The sequence below is a fragment of the Oncorhynchus keta genome, chromosome 18 (assembly GCF_023373465.1).
Source record: "Oncorhynchus keta strain PuntledgeMale-10-30-2019 chromosome 18, Oket_V2, whole genome shotgun sequence".
In the NCBI taxonomy this organism is placed as follows: domain Eukaryota; kingdom Metazoa; phylum Chordata; class Actinopteri; order Salmoniformes; family Salmonidae; genus Oncorhynchus; species Oncorhynchus keta.
In genome coordinates this window covers 57,627,718-57,653,167 of record NC_068438.1, presented here as the reverse complement: position 1 = coordinate 57,653,167, position 25,450 = coordinate 57,627,718, and the positions used below count along the sequence as shown (strand labels likewise).

Sequence of the window (25,450 nt, the reverse complement as noted above, 5' to 3'; positions counted from 1 at the left end):
CCAAGTTCTATTCACAACAGTATTCAGTTGGTAAGAGACAGACATTCAGTAAATACTAGGAATAGATTGTCCACCATCTATGCGTTATCCAGACAGAAAAAAGAAATGGGCAAAAGAACATTTCGATTTAGAGCAATAAAGAAATGGAATAAATGAACTGAGCAAACTAGAAACCTTTCAATATATAAGTTTAAACATTATTTAAAAACAATTTAAATATAGTATATAGAAATGTTGTGGGACTATAGTAGATAAAGAATCAATATTTTTAATTTTTAGATTGAGTATTTATTGGGTCATTATGCTAGTGTATTATGTATGTTTGTAATAGTGTGTTATATGTGAAAGTGTGTTTGTATTATAAATTGTATTTTATTGTTAAGGACTCTTGGAAGATTAGTCCAAATGGGGACTAAAAGAGATCCTAATCAAATCTAATCAAATCAAATACTGACAAAACTAAACTAATGTTGTTTTCTAAAGCAAGAAATAGACCTCTGAACCTTTCACCTATTCCTACCTGTCAGGGCAATGAGATTGAGACTGTTACCTCATATAAATATTTTGGAATTTTAATTGATGACAGCCTTTTTTTTTAAATTGCATATTCAACAACTTACAAAAAAATTGAAGCTGAAGTTGGGATTTTTATTTTAGGAATACGGCCTGTGTTTCTTTTGAAGCCAGAAGGAGGCAAGTATCAGCTACATTTATGCTTATACTAGACTATGGAGATATTTTATATTTGAATGCTTCCGCTCAGTGTTTGAGATCAATTGACACCCTTTACCATGGAGCTTTGAGATTTATTTTAAACCGCAAAACCCTTACACACCACTGCACTTTGTATACCAGGGTTGGCTGGCCTATACTTTTATTTACAAAGCCATTTTGGGTTTACTATCATTTTATTTGGGCATTTTTATTGTTCAGAAATGTGGTGGGTCGTCTCTTCGTTCACAGGATTTATCCTGCTAACTGTTCCAAATGTCAGAACTGAATTTGGTAAAAGGGCTTTTATGTCCTCTGCGCCATCGGCTTGGAACGCCTTACAAAATAGTTTTAAACTGGAAAAACTTTGGAGTTCCCGATTGATGTTTTTAAATCATTGATGAATGATTTTGAGGCTGATTCCCTGACCTGTCAATGTTTTTAAATATATATTTGATGATTTTGTTATACTCTTGTGAATTCTATGGCTTTTTACCAGATTACCTGTAGTTTTTCATGTTGTCTGTCTGTAAATGTGTAATGACTTTGTGCTGCCTATCTTGGCAAAGACGCTCTTGAAAAATAGATTTCAAATCTCAATGAGCCCTTCCTCGTTAAATAAAGGTTAAATAAATAAATACATATGTTCACTCTGAGAATAGGAGAGAAGAGAGTCATGATATAGTACGGTTTTATAGAGTTCTAGAGTTGTTTATAGAGTTCGAGTTATAATTATGATCACTTCACAACAGTGAAACCTGGAGCTGTTGGCTTCCTTCCTTGCCATCAGATGTTTTAAATGATGTCTTCTCCATGGGGCCTCTTACACGCTCCAGCCATCCTGGGGAGGTTTCATTGGACAGATTGGGAGTCTGGCTACCAACCCATGTCAGCCAGCATCATGCCAGGATCATGCCAACCAGAGACCATTGATAGTCCAAGACAGACACCTGTTCCAGAGACCACAGCCACAGTCATGCCACTAAACTGCAACGGTCTACAAATAATAAATAGGCCTATAGACAGGAGGATAGTAGAAAAATAACTCCACATAGTTTTCCAAATGGGGAAAATGCAGTAAAATTTAATTTTAAGCAATTTCTTCCATTTTTATATCCTGTTTTTTTTATCTTGTTTTACAGCCTGTTTTTATATCCTCCTTTAATATCGTGTTTTATATCCTGTTTTTATATCCTCCTTTAATATCGTGTTTTTATATCCTGTTTTTATATCTTCCTTTAATATCGTGTTTTATATCCTGTTTTTATATCCTGTTTTTATATCCTCCTTTAATATCGTGTTTTATATCCTGTTTTTATATCCTCCTTTAATATCGTGTTTTATATCCTGTTTTTATATCCTCCTTTAATATCGTGTTTTATATCCTGTTTTTATATCCTGTTTTTATATCCTCCTTTAATATCGTGTTTTACATCCTGTTTTTATATCTTCCTTTAATATCGTGTTTTATATCCTGTTTTTATATCCTCCTTTAATATCGTGTTTTATATCCTGTTTTTATATCCTCCTTTAATATCGTTTTTTACATCCTGTTTTTATATCCTCCTTTAATATCGTGTTTTATATCCTGTTTTTATATCCTGTTTTATATCCTGTTTTTATATCCTGTTTTTATATCCTCCTTTAATATCGTGTTTTATATCCTGTTTTTACATCCTGTTTTTATATCCTCCTTTAATATCGTGTTTTACATCCTGTTTTTATATCTTCCTTTAATATCGTGTTTTACATCCTGTTTTTATATCCTCCTTTAATATCGTGTTTTATATCCTGTTTTTATATCCGCCTTTAATATCGTGTTTTATATCCTGTTTTTATATCCTGTTTTTATATCCTCCTTTAATATCGTGTTTTACATCCTGTTTGTTATCTTGTTTTACATCCAGTTTTTATATCCTCCTTTAATATCGTGTTTTACATCCTGTTTTTATATCCTGTTTTTATATCCTCCTTTAATATCGTGTTTTATATCCTGTTTGTTATCTTGTTTTACATCCAGTTTTTATATCCTCCTTTAATATCGTGTTTTATATCGTGTTTTTATATCCTCCTTTAATATCGTGTTTTACATCCTGTTTTTATATCCTGTTTTTATATCCTCCTTTAATATCGTGTTTTATATCCTGTTTTTATATCTTCCTTTAATATTGTGTTTTATATCCTGTTTGTTATCTTGTTTTACATCCTGTTTTTATACCTTCCTTTAATATCGTGTTTTATATCCTGTTTGTTATCTTGTTTTACATCCTGTTTTTATATCCTCCTTTAATATCGTGTTTTATATCGTGTTTTTATATCCTCCTTTAATATAATATCCTGTTTTTATATCCTCCTTTAATAATATCCTGTTTTTATATCCTCCTTTAATATCCCTATTTTTATATCCTCCTTTAATATCGTTTTTTACATCCTGTTTTTATATCCTCCTTTAATATCGTTTTTATATCGTGTTTTTATATCCTCCTTTTAATATCTGTTTTATATTCTGTTTTTATATCCTTTTTTTACATCCTGTTTTTATATCCTCCTTTAATATCGTGTTTTATATCCTGTTTTTAACATATTATTTTTACACAACATTTTTATAAACTGTATACTGCTTTTATAATAATTTCATATACTGTTTTTAATCCAGTTTTTATATCCAGTTTTTATATCCACCTTTTATATCCTGTTTCATCTCCTGTTTTATATCGTGTTTTTATATGCTGTCTTTACAATCTGTTTTAATATGCTGTCTTTACAATCTGTTTTAATATGCTGTCTTTACAATCTGTTTTAATATGCTGTCTTTACAATCTGATTTAATATGCTGTCTTTACAATCTGTTTTAATATGCTGTCTTTACAATCTGTTTTAATATGCTGTCTTTACAATCTGATTTAATATGCTGTCTTTACAATCTGTTTTAATATGCTGTCTTTACAATCTGATTTAATATGCTGTCTTTACAATCTGATTTAATATGCTGTCTTTACAATCTGTTTTAATATGCTGTCTTTACAATCTGATTTAATATGCTGTCTTTACAATCTGATTTAATATGCTGTCTTTACAATCTGTTTTAATATGCTGTCTTTACAATCTGATTTAATATGCTGTCTTTACAATCTGATTTAATATGCTGTCTTTACAATCTGTTTTAATATGCTGTCTTTACAATCTGTTTTAATATGCTGTCTTTACAATCTGATTTAATATGCTGTCTTTACAATCTGTTTTAATATGCTGTCTTTACAATCTGATTTAATATGCTGTCAGGGTTCAATTCAGACACTTTTCTCTGCATACACCAATGATGTTGTTCTTGCTGCTGGTGATTCTCTGATCCACCTCTACTCAGACGACACCAATCTGTATACTTCTGGCCCTTCGTTGGACACTGTGTTAACTAACCTCCAGACATGCTTCAATGCCATAACACTCTCCTTCCGTGGCCTCCAACTGCTCTGAAATGCAAGTAAAACTAAATACATGCTCTTCAACCGATCACTACCAGCACCTGCCCGCCCATCCAGCATCACTACCTTTGTGTCTGGTTATACTGTAAACTCTCCTTCCAGACTCACAGTAAGCATCTCCAAACATACCCTCGTAAATCTGACCATCCTCCCGATCCTTGACTTCGGCGATGTCATTTACAAAATAGCCTCCAACCCTCCACTCGGTAAATTGGATGCAGTCTGTCACAGTGCCATCTGTTTTGCCACCAAAGCCCCATATTGTAACGGCGTTCTTCGTTTGTCGAAAGAGAGTCGGACCAAAATGCAGCGTGGTGGTTACTCATGACTTTAATGAATGAAATGACGATACATGAAAATAACGTAATATACAAAAACAACAAAACGGAACGTGAAACCTAATTACAGCCTATCTGGTGAAACTACACAGAGACAGGAACAATCACCCACAAAATACAAAGTGAAACCCAGGCTACCTAAATACGGTTCCCCATCAGAGACAACAAGAATCACCTGACTCTGATTGAGAACCGCCTCAGGCAGCCAAGCCTAAACTAGACACACCCCTAATCAGCCACAATCCCAATGCCTACAAAAAAAACAATACGACAACACAATAAACCCATGTCACACTTGGCCTGAACAAATAATTAAAGAAAACACAAAATACTAAGACCAAGGCATGACACATATACTACCCACCACTGCGACCTGTATGCTCTCGTTGTCTGGGCCTCACTTCGTAGTCGTCACCAAACCCACTGACTCCAGGTCAACTATAAGTCTCTGCTAGGTAAAGCCCTTCCTTATCTCAGCTCACTGGTCACCATAGCAGCACCCACCCGTAGCACGTGCTCCAGCAGGTATATTTCACTGGTCACCCCCAAAGCCAATTCCTACTTTGGCCGCCTTTCCTTCCAGTCCTCTGCTGCCAATGACTACAACAAATTGCAAAAATCACTGAAGCTTGAGACTCATATCTCACTCACTAACTTTAAGCACCAGCTGTCAGAGCAGCTCACAGATAACTGCACCTGTACTTATCCCATCTGTAAATTGCCCATCCACCTACCTCATCCCCATACTGTTATAAGAAATGTTTTGCTCCTTTTTCAGCCCAGTATCTCTACTTGAAATATTCATCTTCTGCACATCTATCACACCAGTTTTTAATTATTTCACCACCACGGCCTATTGATTGCCATACTTACCTCATCTTACCCCATTTTGCACACACTGTATATAGACTTTTTCCCTATTGTGTTATTGACTGTATGTTTGTTAATTCCATGTGTACCTCTTAGTTGTTTGTGTTACACTGCTTTGCTTTATCTTGGCCAGGTTACAGTTGTAAATGAGAACTTGTTCTCAACTAGCCTACCTGGTGAAATAAATGTGCATTTTTTTCAATAAACATACCGTTTTTGTATCCTGTTTTCAATTCCTTTTTAAATAAATGTTTTCATATCTAGAATGTATATCCATATACTGTTTTTATATACTGTTATTTTTTTTAGTTTTATTTTTTTTTATCCTGTTTTTAAAACCAGTTTTTATATCTCAGTTTTTATATCCTGTTTTAATATACTGTTTTCATATCCTGATTATTTCCAGTTTTTATATCCTGTTTTATAAACAGTTTGTATATCCTGTTTATTTCCAGTTTTTATATCCTGTTTTAATATACTGTTTTCATATACTGTTTTAATATCCTGTTTTATATACTGTTTTAATATACTGTTTTAATATACTGTTTTAATATCCTGTTTTAATATACTGTTTTCATATCCTGTTTATTTCCAGTTTTTATATCCTGTTTATTTCCAGTTTTTATATCCTGTTTATTTCCAGTTTTTGTATCCTGTTTTAATATACTGTTTTATAAACTGTTTTATAAACTGTTTTTCTATACTGTTTTATATACTGTTTTAATATCCTGTTTTAATATACTGTTTTAATATCCTGTTTTAATATCCTGTTTTAATATACTGTTTTAATATACTGTTTTTATATCCTGTTTATATACTGTTTTCATATCCTGTTTATTTCCAGTTTTTATATCCTGTTTTATAAACAGTTTGTATATCCTGTTTATTTCCAGTTTTTATATCCTGTTTTAATATACTGTTTTCATATCCTGTTTATTTCCAGTTTTTGTATCCTGTTTTAATATACTGTTTTCATATCCTGTTTATTTCCAGTTTTTATATCCTGTTTTATAAACAGTTTTTATATCCTGTTTATTTCCAGTTTTTATATCCTGTTTATTTCCAGTTTTTGTATCCTGTTTATTTCCTGTTTTTATATCCTGTTTTATAAACAGTTTTTATATCCTGTTTATTTCCAGTTTTTATATCCTGTTTATTTCCAGTTTTTGTATCCTGTTTATTTCCAGTTTTTGTATCCTGTTTATTTCCAGTTTTTGTATCCTGTTTATTTCCAGTTTTTGTATCCTGTTTATTTCCAGTTTTTGTATCCTGTTTATTATCCAGTTTTTATATCCTGTTTATTTCCTGTTTTTATATCCTGTTTATTTCCAGTTTTTATATCCTGTTTATTTCCAGTTTTTGTATCCTGTTTTAATATACTGTTTTCATATCCTGTTTATTTCCAGTTTTTATATCCTGTTTATTTCCAGTTTTTATATCCTGTTTATTTCCAGTTTTTGTATCCTGTTTTAATATACTGTTTTATAAACTGTTTTATAAACTGTTTTTGTATACTGTTTCATAAACTGTTTTTATAAACTGTTTTATATACTGTTTTAATATACTGTTTTAATATCCTGTTTTAATATACTGTTTTAACATACTGTTTTAATATACTGTTTTATAAACTGTTTTATAAGAGCTGTCATCAAGGCAAAGGGTTGTTTAATACTTTTTGGTTACTCCATGTGTGTTCTTTCATAGTTTTGATGTCTTCACTATTATTCTACAATGTAGAAAATTGTTAAAATAAAGAAAAACCTTTGAATGAGTAGGTGTGTCCAAACTTTTGACCGGTACTGTACAAGATCAAATACAAATCTTAGGATCAACTATTAAAGACCTCTAGAACCCACTGGAATCTCCAATTACATTGAATGAACTACAGGACAAAATACAAACCCTCCAACCCAAAAAGACATGTGGTGTTGATGGTATCATAAATTAAATGATAAAATATACAGACCATGAATTCCAATCGGCAATACTTAAACTCGTTCACATTCCCTTCACTCTGGCATCTTCCCCAATATTTAGAACCAAGGACTGATCACCACAATTCACAAAAGTAGAGACAAATTTGACCCCAATAACTACCGTGGAATATGTGTCAACAGCAACCTTGGGAAAATCCTCAGCATGATCATTAACAGCAGACTCGTACATTTCCTCAGTAAAAACAATGTACTGAGCGAATGTCAAATTTGATTTTTACCAGATTACTGTAAGACAGACCACTTATTCACCCTGCACACCCTAATGGACAAATAAACAAAGGCAAAGTCTTCTCATACTTTGTTGATTTCCCAAAAACTTTTGACTCAATTTGGCATGAGGGTCTGCTATACAAATTGATGGAACGTGTTGTTGGGGGAAAAACATACAATATAATACAATCCATGTACACAAACAACAAGTGTGCAGTTAAAATTGGCAAAAAACACACACATTTCTTTCCACAGGGCCGTGGGGTAAGAGGGATGCAGCTTAACAAATTCTTCAGGATTGGTGGGTCCCCTGCGGGACAATTGAACTAACTAAGCTAATGCGATTAACATGAGGTTGTAAGTAACAAGAACATTTCCCAGGACATAGACATATCTGATATGGGCAGGAAGCTTAGTATATTGTTAATCTAACTGCACTGTCGAATTTACAGTAGCTATTACAGTGAAAGAATACCATGCTATTGTTTGAGGAGAGTGTACAGTTTTGAACATGAAACATTTTTAATAAACAAATTAGGCACATTTTGGCAGTTTTGATATAACATTTTGAACAGGAATCCAATGATTCATTGGATCAGTCTAACAGTTTGCACATACACTGCTGCCATCTTGTGGCCAAATTCTAAATTGCACCTTATACATTATGGCGTTTCTCTTGCATTTCAAATACAATGGTACAAAAAAATACATTTCTGTCTTTGTATTATCTGTTACCAGATCGAATGTGTTATATTCTCCGACATTCCTTTCACATTTCCACAAACTTCAAAGTGTTTCCTTTCAAATGGTACTAATAATATGCATATCCTTGCTTCAGGCCCTGAGCTTTTTTTTAATAAGTTTTACGGGCACCCAATCAATTCTGCTATTGTGTTTTTTTTCTTGCGTTATTTGTAACTTATTTTGTACATAATGTTTCTGCAACCGTATCTTATGGCAGAAAAGAGCTTCTGGATATCAGGACAGCGATCACTCACCTCGGATTAGGCTAAGATTTTTTTTCTACAACCAGGACAACGCACAAGACATTCTCCAAACACCCCACAGGGCCGACATTCCAGTTATTTGCAAGAGGAAGCGATGCAGGTACAGATGACAAAGAGCCGGATGCCTGGTCAGGACCCGGAGAAGGCTTCTGGGAAGCTGCCGTTACCGTCAATAATACTCGCCAAAGTGCAATCATAAATTAGACGAGGTCCGATCACGAATATCCTCCCAACGGGACATCAAAAACTGTAATATCCTATGTTTCACGGAATCATGGCTGAATGATGACATGGATATTCAGCTAGAGGGATACACGCTGCACCGACAAGATAGCACATTATACTCCGGTAAGACGACGGGGGTCGGTCTGTGCATATTTGTAAACAACAGCTGGTGCACAATATCTCAGGAAGTCTCTAGATTATGCTCGCCTTAAGTAGAGTATATTGTGATAAATTGCAGGCCACACTACTTGCCTAGAGAGTTTTCAGCCATACTTTTCGTGGCTGTTTATTTACCACCACAGACAGATGGCACTAACACCGCACTCAGTCAGCTGAATAAGGAAATAAGCAAACAGGAAACCACTCACCCAGAGGCGGCGCTCATAGTGGCCGGAGACTTTAATGCAGGGAAACTTAAATCAGTTCTACCAAATCTCTATCAACATGTTAAATGTACAACCAGACGGAAAATAATTCTAGATCACATGTACTCCACACACAGAGACGTGTACAAAGCTCTCCCTTGCCCTCCATTTGGCAAATCCGACAACAACTATATCCTCCTAATTCCTGCTTACGAGCAAAAATTAAAGCAGGAAGCACCAGTGACTCGGTCTATAAAAAAAGTGGTCAGATGAAGCAAATGCTAAACTACAGGACTGTTTTGCTATCACAGACTGAAACATGTTCCGGGAGTCATCCGATGGCATTGGGGAGTACACCACATCAGTCACTGGCTTTATCAATAAGTGCATTGAGGACGTCGTCCCTACAGTGACTGTACGTAATTACCCCCCTAACCAGAAGCCATGGATTACAGGCAACATTTGCACTGAGCTAAAAGGGTAGAGCTGCCGCTTTCAAGGTGCGGGACTCTAACCCGGAAGCTTATAAGAAATCCTATGCCCTGCGACGAACCGTCAAACAGGCAAAGCGTCAATACAGGGTTAAGATTGAATCATACTACACCAGCTCTGACACTCGTTGGATGTGGCAGGGTTTGCAAACTATTACAGACTACAAAGGGAAGCACAGCCGCGAGCTGCCCAGTGACACAAGCCTACCAGATGAGCTAAATCACTTCTATGCTCGTTTCGAGGCAAGCAACGACTGTGTGATCACGCTCTCCGTAGCCAACGTGAGCAAGACCTTTAAACAGGCCAACATACACAAGGCTGCGGGGCCAGACGGATTACCAGGACGTGTGCTCCAGGCATGTGCTGACCAACTGGCAGGTGACTTCACTGACATTTTCAACATGTCCCTGATTGAGTCTGTAACATCAACACCATTATCCCAGAAACCCTCGAACCACTCCAATTTGCCTACCGCCCAAACAGATCCATAGATGATGTAATCTCTATTGCACACCACACTGGCCTTTCCCACGTGGAAAAGGAACACTTACTTGAGAATGCTATTCATTGACTACAGCTCAGCATTCTACACCATAGTGCCCTCAAAACTCATCACTAAGCTAAGGTTCCTGGGACTAAACACCTCCCTCTGCAACTGGATCCTGGACTTCCTGACGGGCCGCCCCCAGGTGGTGAGGGTAGGTAACAACACCTCCCTCTGCAACTGGATTCTGGACTTCCTGACGGGCCACCCCCAGGTGGTGAGGGGAGGCAACAACACATCTGCCATGCTGATCCTTAACACTGGAGTTCCCCAAGGGGGAAAAGCATCAGTCCTCTCCTGTACAACCTGTTCACCCACGACTGCATGGCCAGACACGACTCCAACACCATAATTAAGTTTGCAGACAACACAACAGTGGTAGGCCTGATCGCAGACAATGACGAGACAGCCTATAGGGAGGAGGTCAGAGACCTGGCCGGCTGGTGCCCGAATAACAACCTATCCTTCAACGTAACCTAGACTAAGGAGATGACTACAGGAAAAGGAGGACTGAGCACAACCCCATTCTCATCGACGGGGCTGTAATGGAGCAGGTTGAGAGCTTCAAGTTCCTTGGTGTCCACATCACCAACAGACTAGAATGTTCCAAACACACCTAGACAGTCGTGAAGAGGGCATGACAAAGCCTATTCCCCCTTGGGAAACTAAAAAGATTTGGCATGGGTCCTGAGATCCTCAAAAGGTTCTACAGCTGCAACATCGAGAGCATCCTGACTGGTTGCATCACTACCTGGTACAGCAATTGCTCAGTCTCTGACCGCAAGGCACTACAGAGGGTAGTGGGTACGGCCCAGTACATTACTGGGGCTAAGCTGCCTGCCATCCAGGACCTCTACACCAGGCAGTGTCAGAGGAAGGCCATAAAAATTGTCAAAGACCCCAGCCACCCCAGGCATGGACTGTTCTCTCTACTACCGCATGGCAAGCGATACCGGAGTGCCAAGTCTAGGACAAAAAGGCATTTCAACAGTTTTTACCCCAAAGCCATAAGACTTCTGAACAGGTAATCAAATGGCTACCCAGACTATTTGCGTTGTGTGTGTCCCCAAAGCCTCTTTTTACGCTGCTGCTACTCTCTGTTTATCATATATGCATAGTCACTTTAACTATACATTCATGTACATTGGCTAACTGGCTATCTGCATTGTGTCCCGCAACCCACCACCTGCCAAAAACATACAACATAATAAAATCCATGTACTCTGTTCATCATATATGCATAGTCACTTTAACCATATCTACATGTACATACTACCTCAATCAGCCTCACTAACCAGTGTCTGTATGTAGCCTCGCTACTGTATATAGCCTCGCTACTGTATATAGCCTCTCTACTGTATGTAGCCTCTCTACTGTATATAGCCTCTACTGTATATAGCCTCGCTACTGTATATAGCCTCTACTGTATATAACCTCTCTACTGTATATAGACTGTCTTTTTACTGTTGTTTTATTTCTTTACTTACCTATTGTTCACCTAATACATTTTATGCACTACTGGTTAGAGGCTGTAGGTAATCATTTCAATGTAAGGTCTACACACCTGTTGTATTCGGCGCACATGACAAATAAACTTTAATTTGATTTGAGCTACAGGCAGTCAAATTAGGGTATGTAATTTTGGGGGAGAATTGAAAAAAAGGGTCCGATTAAGCATCACCCTCTTCAACATATATATCAACAAATTGGCGAGGGCACTAGAAAAGACTGCAGCACCCGGCCTCTCCCTACTAGAATCTGAAGTCAAATGTCTACTGTTTGCTGATGATCTGGTGTTTCTGTCCCCAACCAAGGAGGGCCTACAGCAGCACCTAGATCTTCTGCACAGATTCTGTTAGACCTCGGTAAGACAAAAATAATGGTGTTCCAGAAAAGGTCCAGTTGCCATGACCACAAATTCAAATTCCATCTAGACACCGTTGCCCTAGAGCACACGGAAAACTATACATACCTCGGCCTAAACATTAGCGCCACAGGTAACTTCCACAAAGATGTGAACAATCTGAGAGACAAGGCAAGAAGGGCATTCTTTGCCATCAAAAGGAACATAAAATTCGACATACCAATTAGGATCTGGCTAAAAATACTTGAATCAGTTATAGAGCCCATTGCCCTTTATGGTTGTGAGGTCTGGGGTCTGCTCACCAACCAAGATTTCACAAAATGGGACAAACACCAAATTGAAACTCTGCATGCATAATTCTGCAAAATGATCCTCTTTGTACGACATAAAACACAAGATAATACATGCAGAGCAGAATTAGGCCGATACCCGCTAATTATCAAAATCCAGAAAAGAGACGTTAAATTCTACAACCACCTAAAAGATAGCGATTCCCAAACCTTCCATAACAAAGCCACCACCTACAGAGAGATGAACCTGGAGAAGAGTCCCCTAAGCAAGCTGGTCCTGGGGTCTGTTCACAAACACAAACACACCCCACAGAGCCCCAGGACAGCAGCACAATTAGACCCAACCAAACATGTGAAAACAAAAAGATAATTACTTGAGATATTGGAAAGAATTTACAAAAATACTGAGCAAACAAGAACACTATTTGGCCCTAAACAGAGAGTACAAAGTGGCAGAATACCTGACCACTGTGACTGACCCAAACTTAAGGAAAGCTTTGACTATGTACAGACTCAGTGAGCATAGCCTTGCTATTGAGAAAGGCCGCCGTAGGCAGACCTGGCTCTCAGGAGAAGACAAGCTATGTGCACACTGCCCACAAAATGAGGTGGAAACTGAGCTGCACTTCCTAACCTCCTGCCCAATGTATGACCATATTAGAGACATATTTCCCTCAGATTACACAGATCCACAAAGAATCAGAAAACAAATCCAATTTCTATAAACTCTCATATCTATTGGGTGAAATATCACATCACAGCAGCAAGATTTGCGACCTGTTGCCACAAGAAAAGGGCAACCAGTGAATAACAAACACCATTGTAAATACAACCCATATTTATGTTTATTTATTTTCCCTTTTGTACTTTAACTATTTGCACATCGTTACAACACTGTATATAGCCATAATATGACATTAGAATGTCTCTATTCCTTTTTTAATGGTTATTTCACTTGTGTTTATCCATTTCACTTGCTTTGGCAATGTAAACATATGTTTCCCATGCCAACAAAGCCCTTTCAATTGTATTGAATTTAATTGAGAGATAGAGACATAGGGAGAGACCGAGACAGTGAGACAAAGAGAGAGAGAGAGACATAGAGACAAGGGGAGAGAGGCAGACACAGTGAGAGAGACACAGAGACAGAAACAGAGAAAGAGAGAGAGACAGAGACAGAAAGAGAGAGAGAGAGAGAGAGAGAGAGAGAGAGAGAGAGAGAGAGAGAGAGAGAGAGAGAGAGAGAGAGCCCTTGTGGTTGATTAATGCTCTTTTTCCTTTTCTGTTTCTCCTTGTCCCACTCTCCTCTCCTCTCCTCTCCTTTCCTCTTCTCCTCTCCTCTCCTCTCCTCTCCTCTCCTCTCCTCTCTCTTCTCTTCTCTTCTCTTCTCTTCTCTTCTCTTCTCTTCTCTTCTCTTCTCTTCTCTTCTCTTCTCTTCTCTTCTCTCTTCTCTTCTCTTCTCTTCTCTTCTCTTCTCTTCTCTTCTCTTCTCTTCTCTTCTCTTCTCCTTCTCTTCTCCTCTCCTCTCCTCTCCTCTCCTCTCCTCTCCTCTCCTCTCACCTCTCCCTCTCCTCTCCTTCTCCTCTCCTCCTCTCCACTCTACTCCATCTGCTTTCAATTTCCCCGGCATGTATGACAAACAAAAAATACATTCCAAACTATGGTCCCCACTAACCCCAACTCCCCCCTCCAAGCTTTCCCCCCACCCCGTTCTTTTGGCAGGATGGCTCGTGTCTCACATTTAATCATGATGACTTTGCCAGACAGTGAGACCCAGGCACAGAGAGGGGGGGGGGGGAGTGAGAGAGGGAGAGGTGGAGCAATGCAAAGTGGGCCTGAATGAAGCAGGCCATTCATAGGGGGAGCAGGCCGCAAGGAACATGATCTGGAGAGGCAGGCTGGCAGGCAAAGAGAGAAAAATATTGTGACACAGATAGTAAGAAGAGGAAGAAGATGATAAAAAAAATGAAGGTTCTTAAATGGTTCTTCCTCAACTCTTAAGGAAAGTTGGAAAACTGTCATTTTTTAAAACTTGTATTATTTCAGGGGAATGCATAATTGAGACCAGAGTATGATTCCCAATATTGCCCTGCGAAAAAACAGCTCAAAACACCAAATAAAAGAGCCCAAATAAACTACAAGATACGACAGCTACACCACATCAACACTAATAAACCAGGACAATCAACCCAGACAGTTACAGACCACATCAACACTAATAAACCAGGACAATCAACCCAGACAGTTACAGACCACATCAACACTAATAAACCAGGACAATCAACCCAGACAGTTACACCACATCAACACTAATAAACCAGGACAATCAACCCAGACAGTTACAGACCACATCAACACTAATAAACCAGGACAATCAACCCAGACAGCTACAGACCACATCAACACTAATAAACCAGGACAATCAACCCAGACAGTTACAGACCACATCAACACTAATAAACCAGGACAATCAACCCAGACAGCTACACCACATCAACAGTAATAAACCAGGACAATCAACCCAGACAGTTACACCACATCAACAGTAATAAACCAGGACAATCAACCCAGACAGTTACAGACCACATCAACACTAATAAACCAGGACAATCAACCCAGACAGTTACAGACCACATCAACACTAATAAACCAGGACAATCAACCCAGACAGCTACACCACATCAACACTAATAAACCAGGACAATCAACCCAGACAGCTACAGACCACATCAACAGTAATAAACCAGGACAATCAACCCAGACAGCTACACCACATCAACACTAATATACCAGGACAATCAACCCAGGCAGTTACAGACCACATCAACAGTAATACACCAGGACAATCAACCCAGACAGTTACAGACCACATCAACACTAATAAACCAGGACAATCAACCCAGACAGCTACAGACCACATCAACACTAATAAACCAGGACAATCAACCCAGACAGTTACAGACCACATCAACACTAATAAACCAGGACAATCAACTCAGACAGTTACAGACCACATCAACACTAATAAACCAGGACAATCAACCCAGACAGTTACAGACCACATCAACACTAATAAACCAGGACAATCAACCCAGACAGTTACAGACCACATCAACACTAATAAACCAGGACAATCAACCCAGACAGTTACAGACCACATCAACACTAATAAACCAGGACAATCAACCCAGACAGTTACAGACCACATCAACACTCATAAACCAGGACATTCAACCCAGACAGTTACAGGTCTCTGTGTATTCTTCAACCCAGACAGCTACAGGCCTCTGTGTATTCTTCAACCCAGACAGCTACAGGCCTCTGTGTATTCTTCAACTCAGACAGCTACAGGTCTCTGTGTATTCTTCAACCCAGACAGCTACAGGCCTCTGTGTATTCTTCAACCCAGACAGTTACAGGCCTCTGTGTATTCTTCAACCCAGACAGTTACAGGTCTCTGTGTATTCTTCAACCCAGACAGCTACAGGCCTCTGTGTATTCTTCAACCCAGACAGCTACAGGCCTCTGTGTATTCTTCAACCCAGACAGTTACAGGTCTCTGTGTATTCTTCAACCCAGACAGTTACAGGCCTCTGTGTATTCTTCAACCCAGACAGCTACAGGCCTCTGTGTATTCTTCAACCCAGACAGCTACAGGCCTCTGTGTATTCTTCAACCCAGACAGCTACAGACCTCTGTGTATTCTTCAACCCAGACAGCTACAGACCTCTGTGTATTCTTCAACCCAGATCTTTCCTCATCAGTGTCTTAAACTGCCATATTGGCACCAGGGATTTAAGATGTTATGAGGTTTGTCCATTATTCAAACATGGGGGGCATTAAATCTAAAGGTTGATTTACCTCGGTTGGTACCTGAAGAGTTAACCTGTGATTGTGTCGGTCGCCCCATATATTTATGCAGCTTTGGTTGATAAACGTGGCATCTACAGTTCTTCAGAATTACCAAATGTTTCTTTATATGTCTGGAAGCCTGCACGTGTCCCTTTCATAGCACACAGGACAGTGGCCAGTGTTAACTAGTGTAGATTCTTACAGTGTAACATTTATAGTGTTGATTCAGGAGTTAAATCAATACTGTAAAATGATGTAAAAGCACCCCAGTGTTGGTGTTAATAACCAGGAATTCTGCCTCCAACGTCATTTTGGACAATTTGACAGTACGTCCAACCGGCCGCGCAGATATATACCAGACGATCCCGTAGGTGAAGAAGCCGGATGGGGAGGTCCTGAGCTGGTGTTGATGAAACACGTTGATTTTTAGAAATGTTTGTTTCAATATTTCTGATGCTATCTACATGATTGTATGCAAAGGAGATGTGTCGCGCTACATGAGGCAAATGTTGGTCACAAAAGTTACTGACTGGTGTTCTGATCCACGCCCCTACCTTCAGGTGTCTGTGACCAACACATGCATCTCTGTATTCCCAGTCATGTAAAATCCATAGATCTTGGGCCTAATTCATTTATTTCAATTGACTGATTTCCTTATATGAACAGTAACTCGGTAAACTCTTTTAAAATGTTGCATGTTGTGTTTATATATTTTTTCAGTGTAGTAAGGAACTGCTCATACCTGGTTGTCTAGTTCTAGGCCCTCCACAGAGTGAGTTTGACACCCCCTGTCCAATGGCATCGCTCTCTTATTTGGTTCCAAATTGCACATTTATTTTTAGGAGTGTACTGGCAGTTCTACTCCCTCCAAGAGGGTCGTTACCACTGTAGCCAAAGATGTGTTCAGTTCAGTCCATAGTATCAAGCCATGGTTGAAGGAAGAAAAACAGTATATGGAAAACTCTGTGGGCTATTAGGACCGCAGCCCTCCTGGCAAGACAACAGATGGACAGAGGACACTGGAGCTAACAGCAACCATCCTCCAATGGAGAGTAAACTGTAGGGCTGTGGGACACCACTTTCCCTTTATAATGCAATGTCAAAAGTAGTACACTATAAACGGCCTTGGTCAAAAGTACTACACTATACAGGGCCCTGGTCAAAAGTAGTACACTATACAGGGCCCTGGTCAAAAGTAGTACACTATACAGGGCCCTGGTCAAAAGTAGAACACTATACAGGGCCTTGGTCAAAAGTAGTACACTATACAGGGCCCTGGTCAAAAGTAGTACACTATACAGGGCCCTGGTCAAAAGTAGTACACTATACAGGGCCCTGGTCAAAAGTAGTACACTATACAGGGCCCTGGTCAAAAGTAGTACACTATACAGGGCCTGGTCAAAAGTAGTACACTATACAGGGCCTTGGTCAAAAGTAGTACACTATACAGGCCCTGGTCAAAAGTAGTACACTATACAGGGCCTTGGTCAAAAGTACTACACTATACAGGGCCTTGGTCAAAAGTAGTACACTATACAGGGCCTGGTCAAAAGTACTACACTATACAGGGCCCTGGTCAAAAGTACTACACTATACAGGGCCTTGGTCAAAAGTAGTACACTATACAGGGCCTTGGTCAAAAGTACTACACTGTACAGGGCCTTGGTCAAAAGTAGTACACTATACAGGGCCTTGGTCAAAAGTACTACACTATACAGGGCCTTGGTCAAAAGTAGTACACTATACAGGGCCTTGGTCAAAAGTACTACACTATACAGGGCCTTGGTCAAAAGTAGTACACTATACAGGGCCTTGGTCAAAAGTAGTACACTATACAGGGCCTGGTCAAAAGTAGTACACTATACAGGGCCCTGGTCAAAAGTACTACACTATACAGGGCCCTGGTCAAAAGTAGTACACTATACAGGGCCTTGGTCAAAAGTAGTACACTATACAGGGCCTTGGTCAAAAGTACTACACTATACAGGGCCCTGGTCAAAAGTAGAACACTATACAGGGCCTTGGTCAAAAGTACTACACTATACAGGGCCCTGGTCAAAAGTACTACACTATACAGGGCCCTGGTCAAAAGTACTACACTATACAGGGCCCTGGTCAAAAGTACTACACTATACAGGGCCCTGGTCAAAAGTACTACACTATACAGGGCCCTGGTCAAAAGTACTACACTATACAGGGCCCTGGTCAAAAGTACTACACTATACAGGGCCCTGGTCAAAAGTACTACAGGGAATATGATGTAATACAGTTGCCTGAAACTAATAGTTTACAGGCCACATCAGGCCTTCAATTCACAGTATGCTGGCTTGCAAAGTGATGTGGTATTTGTATTCACCCATAACCTACATTCAGAATGACTGACAGGGTTGGTACCCATAAGGTACACATGAAGGTTCCATAAGGTACACATGAAGGTTCCATAAGGTACACAGAAGGTTCCATAAGGTACACATGAAGGTTCCATAAGGTACCAGAAGGTTCCATAAGGTACCAGAAGGTTCCATAAGGTACCATCATGTTCCATAAGGTACACATAAGCAATCTTTTCTGGTGAAAAAAAAACACAAATGTGAGAAATGTGTGGATATAGCGAATATATCCAAGCTGGTTGAGTGTCTGAAAGCTTGGTTCACACTGTTCCTGTTCATGAGTCATCAGTGACGGTGATACCATGTCATTGCTCACTCCCACACAACACAGCAGTTCTGTGACGGAGCTGTGTGGCAGGAGAAGGTAGACCACTAATAACAGACTGTGTGTGGGAGCCACAATGTTAAACCATACTAACTACAGTGGGAATAAATAGGATGTGAACCCTTTCGAATTACCTGGATTTCTGCATAAAATGTTATCTGATCTTCATCTAAGTCACAACTATGGACAAACACAGTCTGCATAAACTAATAACACACAAACAATTATAATTTTTAATGGCTTTATTGAACACACCGTGTAAACATTCACAGTGCAGGGTGGGAAAAGTATGTGAACCCTTGGATTTAATAACTGGTTGACCCTCCTTTGGCAGCAATGACCTCAACCAAACGTTTTCTGTAGATGCGGATCAGACCTGCACAACGGTCAGGAGGAATTCTGGACCCTTCCTCTTTACAGAACTGTTTCAGTACCACAATATTCTTGGGATGGCTGGTTTTGAACCGTTCTCTTGAGGTCATGCCACAGCATCTTAATCAGGTTGAGGTCAGGACGGACTGGGCCACTCCAGAAGGTGTATTTTCTTCTGTTGAAGCCATTCTGTTGTTGATTTACTTCTGTCTTTTGGGTTGCTGTCCTGTTGCATCACCCAACTTCTGTTGAGCTTCAATTGGCGGACAGATAGCCTTACATTCTCGTGCAAAATGTCTTGATGAAGTTGGGAATTCATTTTTCCGGCGATGATAGTAATAATAATATATGCCATTTAGCAGACGCTTTTATCCAAAGCGACTTACAGTCATGTGTGCATACATTCTACGTATGGGTGGTCCCGGGAATCGAACCCACTACCCTGGCGTTACAAGCGCCATGCTCTACCAACTGAGCTACAGAAGGACCACGATGGCAAGCTGTCCAGGCAGCAAAGCAGCCCCAAACCATGATGCTCCCTCCACCAGACTTTACAGTTGGGATGAGGTTTTGATATTGGTGTGCTGTGCCTTTTTTGTACACTCATAGTGTTGTGTTGTGTGTTCCTTCCAAACAACAAAACTTTAGTTTAATCTGTCCAGGTGCTCTTTTGCAAACTTCAGACGTGCAGCAATTTTTGGGGGAACAGCAGTGACTTCTACCATGGTGTCCTCACATGAACACAATTCTTGTTTAGTGTTTTACTGTACGTGTTGTCGACTCGTCCACTATAACAGACAGTGTGGGAGCCATGTCCACTATAACATGTCCACGATAACATGTCCACTATAACAGACAGTGTGGGAGCCATGTCCACTATAACAGACAGTGTGGGAGCCATGTCCACTATAACATGTCCACTATAACATGTCCACTATAACAGACAGTGTGGGAGCCATGTCCACTATAACATGTCCACTATAACATGTCCACTATAACAGACAGTATGGGAGCCATGCCCACTATAACAGACAGTGTGGGAGCCATGTCCACTATAACAGACAGTGTGGGAGCCATGTCCACTATAACAGACAGTGTGGGAGCCATGTCCACTATAACAGACAGTGTGGGAGCCATGTCCACTATAACATGTCCACTATAACATGTCCACTATAACAGACAGTGTGGGAGCCATGTCCACTATAACAGACAGTGTGGGAGCCATGTCCACTATAACAGACAGTGTGGGAGCCATGTCCACTATAACAGACAGTGTGGGAGCCATGTCCACTATAACAGACAGTGTGGGAGCCATGTCCACTATAACAGACAGTGTGGGAGCCATGTGCACAATAACAGACAGTGTGGGAGCCATGTCCACTATAACAGACAGTGTGGGAGCCATGTCCACTATAACATGTCCACTATAACAGACAGTGTGGGAGCCATGTCCACTATAACAGACAGTGTGGGAGCCATGTCCACTATAACAGACAGTGTGGGAACCATGCCCACTATAAAAGACAGTATGGGAGCCATGTCCACTATAACATGTCCACTATAACATGTCCACTATAACAGACAGTGTGGGAGCCATGTCCACTATAACAGACAGTGTGGGAGCCATGTCCACTATAACAGACAGTGTGGGAGCCATGTCCACTATAACATGTCCACTATAGCAGACAGTATGGGAGCCATGTCCACTATAAATGACAGTGTGGGAGCCATGTCCACTATAACATGTCCACTATAACAGTCAATGTGGGAGCCATGTCCACTATAACAGTCAGTGTGGGAGCCATGTCCACTATAACAGACAGTGTGGGAGCCATGTCCACTATAACATGTCCACTATAACAGACAGTGTGGGAGCCATGTCCACTATAACAGACAGTGTGGGAGCCATGTCCACTATAACATGTCCACTATAACAGACAGTGTGGGAGCCATGTCCACTATAACATGTCCACTATAACAGACAGTGTGGGAGCCATGTCCACTATAACAGACAGTGTGGGAGCCATGTCCACTATAACAGACAGTGTGGGAACCATGCCCACTATAAAAGACAGTATGGGAGCCATGTCCACTATAACATGTCCACTATAACATGTCCACTATAACAGACAGTGTGGGAGCCATGTCCACTATAACAGACAGTGTGGGAGCCATGTCCACTATAACAGACAGTGTGGGAGCCATGTCCACTATAACATGTCCACTATAGCAGACAGTATGGGAGCCATGTCCACTATAAATGACAGTGTGGGAGCCATGTCCACTATAACATGTCCACTATAACAGACAATGTGGGAGCCATGTCCACTATAACAGTCAGTGTGGGAGCCATGTCCACTATAACAGACAGTGTGGGAGCCATGTCCACTATAACATGTCCACTATAACAGACAGTGTGGGAGCCATGTCCACTATAACAGACAGTGTGGGAGCCATGTCCACTATAACATGTCCACTATAACAGACAGTGTGGGAGCCATGTCCACTATAACATGTCCACTATAACAGACAGTGTGGGAGCCATGTCCACTATAACAGACAGTATGGGAGCCATGTGCACAATAACAGACAGTGTGGGAGCCATGTCCACTATAACAGACAGTGTGGGAGCCATGTCCACTATAACATGTCCACTATAACAGACAGTGTGGGAGCCATGTCCACTATAACAGACAGTGTGGGAGCCATGTCCACTATAACAGACAGTGTGGGAGCCATGTCCACTATAACAGACAGTGTGGGAGCCATGTCCACTATAACATGTCCACTATAACAGACAGTGTGGGAGCCATGTCCACTATAAAAGACAGTATGGGAGCCATGTCCACTATAACATGTCCACTATAACATGTCCACTATAACAGACAGTGTGGGAGCCATGTCCACTATAACAGACAGTGTGGGAGCCATGTCCACTATAACAGACAGTGTGGGAGCCATGTCCACTATAACATGTCCACTATAGCAGACAGTATGGGAGCCATGTCCACTATAAATGACAGTGTGGGAGCCATGTCCACTATAACATGTCCACTATAACAGTCAATGTGGGAGCCATGTCCACTATAACAGTCAGTGTGGGAGCCATGTCCACTATAACAGACAGTGTGGGAGCCATGTCCACTATAACATGTCCACTATAACAGACAGTGTGGGAGCCATGTCCACTATAACAGACAGTGTGGGAGCCATGTCCACTATAACATGTCCACTATAACAGACAGTGTGGGAGCCATGTCCACTATAACATGTCCACTATAACAGACAGTGTGGGAGCCATGTCCACTATAACAGACAGTGTGGGAGCCATGTCCACTATAACAGACAGTGTGGGAACCATGCCCACTATAAAAGACAGTATGGGAGCCATGTCCACTATAACATGTCCACTATAACATGTCCACTATAACAGACAGTGTGGGAGCCATGTCCACTATAACAGACAGTGTGGGAGCCATGTCCACTATAACAGACAGTGTGGGAGCCATGTCCACTATAACATGTCCACTATAGCAGACAGTATGGGAGCCATGTCCACTATAAATGACAGTGTGGGAGCCATGTCCACTATAACATGTCCACTATAACAGTCAATGTGGGAGCCATGTCCACTATAACAGTCAGTGTGGGAGCCATGTCCACTATAACAGACAGTGTGGGAGCCATGTCCACTATAACATGTCCACTATAACAGACAGTGTGGGAGCCATGTCCACTATAACAGACAGTGTGGGAGCCATGTCCACTATAACATGTCCACTATAACAGACAGTGTGGGAGCCATGTCCACTATAACATGTCCACTATAACAGACAGTGTGGGAGCCATGTCCACTATAACAGACAGTATGGGAGCCATGTGCACAATAACAGACAGTGTGGGAGCCATGTCCACTATAACAGACAGTGTGGGAGCCATGTCCACTATAACATGTCCACTATAACAGACAGTGTGGGAGCCATGTCCACTATAACAGACAGTGTGGGAGCCATGTCCACTATAACAGACAGTGTGGGAGCCATGTCCACTATAACAGACAGTATGAGAGCCATGTCCACTATAACATGTCCACTATAACAGACAGTGTGGGAGCCATGTCCACTATAACATGTCACTATAACATGTCCACTATAACAGACAGTGTGGGAGCCATGTCCCACTATAACATGTCCACTATAACAGACAGTGTGGGAGCCATGTCCACTATAACATGTCCACTATAACATGTCCACTATAACAGACAGTGTGGGAGCCATGTCCACTATAACATGTCCACTATAACAGTCAGTGTGGGAGCCATGTCCACTATAACATGACAGTGTGGGAGCCATGTCCACTATAACATGTCCACTATAACAGACAGTGTGGGAGCCATGTCCACTATAACAGACAGTGTGGGATGCCACTATAACAGTGTCCACTATAACAGACAGTGTGGGAGCCATGTCCACTATAACATGTCCACTATAACAGACAGTGTGGGAGCCATGTCCACTATAACAGACAGTGTGGGAGCCATGTCCACTATAACATGTCCACTATAACAGACAGTGTGGGAGCCATGTCCACTATAACATGTCACTATAACAGACAGTGTGGGAGCCATGTCCACTATAACAGACAGTGTGGGAGCCATGTCCACTATAACAGACAGTGTGGGAACCATGCCCACTATAAAAGACAGTATGGGAGCCATGTCCACTATAACATGTCCACTATAACATGTCCACTATAACAGACAGTGTGGGAGCCATGTCCACTATAACAGACAGTGTGGGAGCCATGTCCACTATAACAGACAGTGTGGGAGCCATGTCCACTATAACATGTCCACTATAGCAGACAGTATGGGAGCCATGTCCACTATAAATGACAGTGTGGGAGCCATGTCCACTATAACATGTCCACTATAACAGTCAATGTGGGAGCCATGTCCACTATAACAGTCAGTGTGGGAGCCATGTCCACTATAACAGACAGTGTGGGAGCCATGTCCACTATAACATGTCCACTATAACAGACAGTGTGGGAGCCATGTCCACTATAACAGACAGTGTGGGAGCCATGTCCACTATAACATGTCCACTATAACAGACAGTGTGGGAGCCATGTCCACTATAACATGTCCACTATAACAGACAGTGTGGGAGCCATGTCCACTATAACAGAGTATGGGAGTGTGCACAATAACAGACAGTGTGGAGCCATGTCCACTATAACAGACAGTGTGGGAGCCATGTCCACTATAACATGTCCACTATAACAGACAGTGTGGGAGCCATGTCCACTATAACAGACAGTGTGGGAGCCATGTCCACTATAACAGACAGTGTGGGAGCCATGTCCACTATAACAGACAGTGTGGGAGCCATGTCCACTATAACATGTCCACTATAACAGACAGTGTGGGAGCCATGTCCACTATAAAAGACAGTATGGGAGCCATGTCCACTATAACATGTCCACTATAACATGTCCACTATAACAGACAGTGTGGGAGCCATGTCCACTATAACAGACAGTGTGGGAGCCATGTCCACTATAACAGACAGTGTGGGAGCCATGTCCACTATAACATGTCCACTATAGCAGACAGTATGGGAGCCATGTCCACTATAAATGACAGTGTGGGAGCCATGTCCACTATAACATGTCCACTATAACAGTCAATGTGGGAGCCATGTCCACTATAACAGTCAGTGGGAGCCATGTCCACTATAACAGTCAGTGTGGGAGCCATGTCCACTATAACAGACAGTGTGGGAGCCATGTCCACTATAACATGTCCACTATAACAGACAGTGTGGGAGCCATGTCCACTATAACAGACAGTGTGGGAGCCATGTCCACTATAACATGTCCACTATAACAGACAGTGTGGGAGCCATGTCCACTATAACATGTCCACTATAACAGACAGTGTGGGAGCCATGTCCACTATAACAGACAGTGTGGGAGCCATGTCCACTATAACAGACAGTGTGGGAACCATGCCCACTATAAAAGACAGTATGGGAGCCATGTCCACTATAACATGTCCACTATAACATGTCCACTATAACAGACAGTGTGGGAGCCATGTCCACTATAACAGA

General features: G+C 40.9%; 1 protein-coding gene across 1 annotated transcript in view; it reads right to left on the bottom strand.

Moving 5' to 3' along the window:
- Positions 1-25,450, bottom strand: part of nectin1b (nectin cell adhesion molecule 1b) — a 419,153-nt gene that overhangs the window by 100,558 nt on the left and 293,145 nt on the right. The window lies entirely within an intron of this gene.